This window comes from Schistocerca piceifrons, chromosome 5 (genome assembly GCF_021461385.2).
Source record: "Schistocerca piceifrons isolate TAMUIC-IGC-003096 chromosome 5, iqSchPice1.1, whole genome shotgun sequence".
In the NCBI taxonomy this organism is placed as follows: Eukaryota; Metazoa; Arthropoda; class Insecta; order Orthoptera; family Acrididae; genus Schistocerca; species Schistocerca piceifrons.
This window is the reverse complement of record NC_060142.1, coordinates 673,179,223-673,184,200: the sequence shown is the minus strand read 5'-3', so window position 1 is coordinate 673,184,200 and position 4,978 is coordinate 673,179,223. Positions and strand designations below refer to the sequence as shown.

At 43.7% G+C, this 4,978-nt stretch overlaps 1 pseudogene; it reads right to left on the bottom strand.

Moving 5' to 3' along the window:
* Positions 1–491: 491 nt before the first annotated feature.
* On the bottom strand, positions 492–609 carry LOC124799627 (annotated as a pseudogene).
* Positions 610–4,978: the final 4,369 nt, after the last annotated feature.

Genomic DNA, 4,978 nt, shown 5'->3' with positions numbered 1-4,978 from the left:
GGCTCTGTATAATCTTCATTACATCGTGAACATGATCTCTAAGAGTGCTGATGTATGCTATTGCCTGTTTTATTTAACAGCTGGTTAGAACATTGAAAATATTTTTCACTAAACAAAATTCAAGCTATCAAACTACTTGACTTTCTATATTTATAACGCACATGTATTTACTCCAAGATACTGGGTCGAGCAGTTTAAATTCTGCCAGTTACTCACAGTGAAGACTGATATAAGATTGTCAGCAGAAATATCGGAAGAAGAAATAATACTATTTCAGATGCAAGCCAGAAGCACTCCGTCTTCAGGCCACGAGTGGCCTACCGGGACCATCCGACCGCCGTGTCATCCTCAGTGGAGCATGCGGATAGGAGGGGCGTGGGGTCAGCACACCGCTCTCCCGGTCGTTAAGATGGTATTCTTGACCGAAGCCGCTACTATTCGGTCGAGTAGCTCCTCAATTGGCATCACGAGGCTGAGTGCACCCCGAAAAATGGCAACAGCGCATGGCAGCCTAGATGGTCACCCATCCAAGTGCCGACCACGCCCGACAGCGCTTAACTTCGGTGATCTCACAGGAACCGGTGTATCCACTGCGGCAAAGCCGTTGCCCAGACGCAACCCAGAAAGATGTCGGAATATTCTATCCAACGGCAGAACTTCAAGAAAACAACTGCTATTGAAATTCATCGAAGTTCACATATACACGACGGTAGCATTTCTGCCACACGATACAGTTATTAATATCAAGTTCAAGTTTTATGAAGTGTGGAAAATTCACCTCAACTCTCAGATTAGGAAGCTGTAGTTTGGACGTTTTTCCCAGGCGTGTCTCATCTGTGAAAGACAGTGTGGCGAATAACTTTGACATATAGAACTCATTTAGCTGTTTTCATAACCACTTTTACTATTATAATGCGGGCGAGCTCGTATTATGTTGAAAATCAAAAACATATAAAACAGTTCAGTTTTGGGACTCACGTTATGGTAACAATTTCAATTCAATTACGGAAGTTCAGCCAAGGAACAACCGCAGGTTACCCGAGAAGGCATCGTAAATACATTTTCTGCAAGGAGCACACTATCTAAATCAGCCGGATACTGTCTTCAGAATATCCACAGTTTTCAAAATGTGTTTCGCTGGTAGTACTCGGTCTACATACGTTTCCGACGCAACATAGACGCTCTATTCATTGCGTTCCCATGAACTCCCAATTGCACACTTGTTGTTTGACTTCCTGACTATCAATCTACTCAAAAATAAAAATAAACATGTTAATGGTAAATACATATTATAATACAGGGTGAGTCACCTAACATTACCGCTGGATATATTTCGTAAACCACATCAAATACTGACGAATCGATTCCACAGACCGAACGTGAGGAGAGGGACTAGTGTAATTGGTTAACACAAACCATAAAAAAATGCACGGAAGTATGTATTTTAACACAAACCTACGTTTTTGTAAATGGAACCCCGTTAGTTTTGTTAGCACATCTGAACATATAAACAAATACGTAATCAGTGCCGTTTGTTGCATTGTAAAATGTTAATTACATCCGGAGATATTGTAACCTAAAGTTGACGCTTGAGTACCACTCCTCCGCTGTTCGATCGTGTGTATCGGAGAGCACCGAATTGCGTAGGGATCCAAAGGGAACGGTGATGGACCTTAGGTACAGAAGAGACTGGAATAGCACATTACGTCCGCATGGTAACACCTTTTTATTGGTCTTTTTCACTGACGCACATGTTCATTACCATGAGGGGTGAGGTACACTTTCGACGGGCGTTTCATAGGACGTGGAGGACGCATAAATTGGCCAGGCCGTTCTCCTGATCTTACACCTCTGGACTTCTTTCTGTGGGGTACGTTAAAGGAGAATGTGTACCGTGATGTGCCTACTACCCCAGAGGATATGAAACAACGTACTGTGGCAACCTGCGGCGACATTACACCAGATGTACTGTGGCGTGTACGACATTCATTACGCCAGAGATTGCAATTGTGTGCAGCAAATGATGGCCACCACATTGAACATCTATTGGCCTGACATGTCGGGACACACTCTATTCCACTCCGTAATTGAAAACGGAAACCACGTGTGTACGTGTACCTCACCCCTCATGGTAATGTACATGTGCGTCAGTGAAAAAGAGCAATAAAAAGGTGTTAGCATGTGGACGTAACGTGCTGTTCCAGTCTCTTCTGTACCTAAGGACCATCACCGTTCCCTTTGGATCCCTTCGTAATTCGGTGCTCTCCGATACACACGATCGAGCAGCGGAGGAGTGGTACTCAAGCGTCAACTTTAGGTTACAATATCTCCGGATGTAATTAAAATTTTACAATGCAACAAACGGCACTGATTACGTATTTGTTTATATGTTCAGATGTGCTAACAAAACTAACGGGGTTCCATTTTAAAAAAACGTAGGTTTGTGTTAAAATACATACTTCCGTGCATTTTTTTATGGTTTATGTTAACCAATTACACTAGTGGAATCGATTCGTCAGTATTTGATGCGGTTTTAGGAAATATATCCAACGGTAACGTTAGGTGACTCACCCTGTATAACAAAAGTGATGCCTGGTTATACTTTTTACATGAACTGGCTGTAGTGACGCCACCGAGTAAGGTGGTTTTTGTAGACTACAGCTGTACCCATAAGACAGGCGCGAGCTTGTTGATAACAACACTGGAACGTGAAGCAGGAAAGTACATCGGGCCGACATGGGCACAAGAGTTGCCTAGTGGCGTGCTCAGTGGGAATGCGAGTAACTCTTGCCGCAAGCAGCCGTCACTTGAAAAGGTTCATTCGCGAAACAAAGGCACACTGCCGGGTTTAAATAGGTGACAGCTAAGTAATACCAGTGTCTTTAGTGTCACAGCTCTCTTGGACGACGGTGCTGCTGTACATGGGCGGCCACAAGAAGCTTCCGACAGTTCCAGTCTGTGGTGGGGCCCAGTTGGACCCTCTGAGTTCGCAAGGGACTCGGAGCCAGCCAGCAGCGGGCCACACCGAGCCTTCAGCCAGCACGGCCGCCTCCTGTCCGGAGGTCCCGTCGCACCCCGTCTGTTGCAGAGGAAATCCAGCCACCAGCATCCGCCTTCCACAGTCGCGGGGAGTGAGTCGGCGTGGTGTAGGTGCCACTTTCATGGGGGGCCGGAGCGCGGCCATCGTCGAAAAGTTCACTGGTGGGGTCCGTTGGTGTCGTACTGGTAACGTGGCTGCTTCCTCAGCAAAGCAGAGAGACCAAACCGCCGACTGAGCGGGATTCGACGTGGGCGGGACGACAGACAACTGAGGAAATTGGAAATGAGGTCCCATACTTCTTGGCAGAGCGTAGGGGAACGACGCGGTAGACTCGCACCGCCGTACTAAGCGAGGTCTTAATGGCGGTAGTTTGCTGTTGCCTTCCTCCGACCGTAATGGAGATGAATGATGATGATGAAGACGACACAACTGCACCCAGCCATCTCGGGGTCGGTCAAAATGGCTGACTCCGCTGGAAATCAAACTCAGGTCCTCGTGCTCGGGAAGCGAGAACGCTACCGCGAGACCACGAGCGGCGGACATCTGAGAAAAAGAAAAAGAAAATGTTTACAGATTGCCGCAGCGTCTCTCTGCAGCCATGTGGTGCCCTGTAACCCGCCCCACAGCCTCCACTCCAGCTTCCCCATACTTCCGGTGACATCACAGCAAAGATATCTGTAATGTTCCCATACTGTAGTGATGTAAAAAGTGAAAAGAAAAGAAAAAATAGCGCCATTCAGTATGAAATAAATCAGCTATCAGTAATTGAAGAAGACTTCCAAAACAACAATACCAGGAACTTCTATAAAAGTTCTAAACAAAGGCTTCAACCGTACCAACCACTTACCTTGTGCTTCAAGATTGATGGAAAATTAGCCTCAAAGAACAAAGAAAACCGTGAAATATTAGCAAGGCACTTCAGTAAGTTGTTAAATTGTGAGGAGTCCAGAACAAACTTTCCAGAATAAAATCTAGAATACACCCACACAAATTCTGAATCATTAAAGATGAATAATAATAAGGCCTCTGGAGAATAGTCAGTAACTGGTGAAATTTGGAAAATTGCAGGTGTGGGAACAGTCAAGAAGCTACATGGAATCTTTCAAAAACTCTGGGAAGCAGAATCTATACCGGAAGATTGGAAAACAGCATTAATTCACACAATCTACAAAAAAGAAAATAAAACTGACCTCAACAACTATAGAGCAATACCTTTCCTTTCAGTGACTAACAAAATTCTTTAAAAAGCATCACAAAACGGGCTGGTAAGCCAGCTGAATCAAGAATTAGACGAGTACCAAGGAGGGTTTAGAAAAGGACTATCCTGTGTGGAACAAATTTTAAAACTGAAATTCATAAACAGGTACAGAAAAATGCTATCTAAAAGCATTTCTACAACGTTTGTGGACTTCAGAAAAGCATATGATTCAATTGACAGGAAAACATTATTCAGCATCTTAAAATACTTTGGAGCTGACAACAAATCAGTGCCAATCATAAAAGGCACGCTAAAAAATACAAAATCAAATTTTTAGCTGAAACTTCCAAGACTTTTGAGATCAAAACTGGCATTAGGTGAAGAGATGGACTGTCCCTACTGCTGTTCAATTACGTTCTAGAAAAGGTAATCAGGGACTGGAGGAAAAGAACAGAAAAAGGAGGAATTAGAAGAATTACAATTCAGGGAAAAGGGGATAATCTCAGTTTTCATTGTCTGGCTTTTGCAGATGATCTTGCCATCTTTACTGAATCTGTTGTAGGCTACAAAATTTAAATATTTATTTGAAATAATACAACCAAATGCTTTAGACAAAGATGCTAGCCTAATAAGGCCAAGGGAAATGGAGGTGTCTTCACAAAAAACAAAAAACCTGTATAACGAGAAATCTATTTCCACAAAATGCAAAACCTTGGCATTAGAATACTGTCATTAAACCA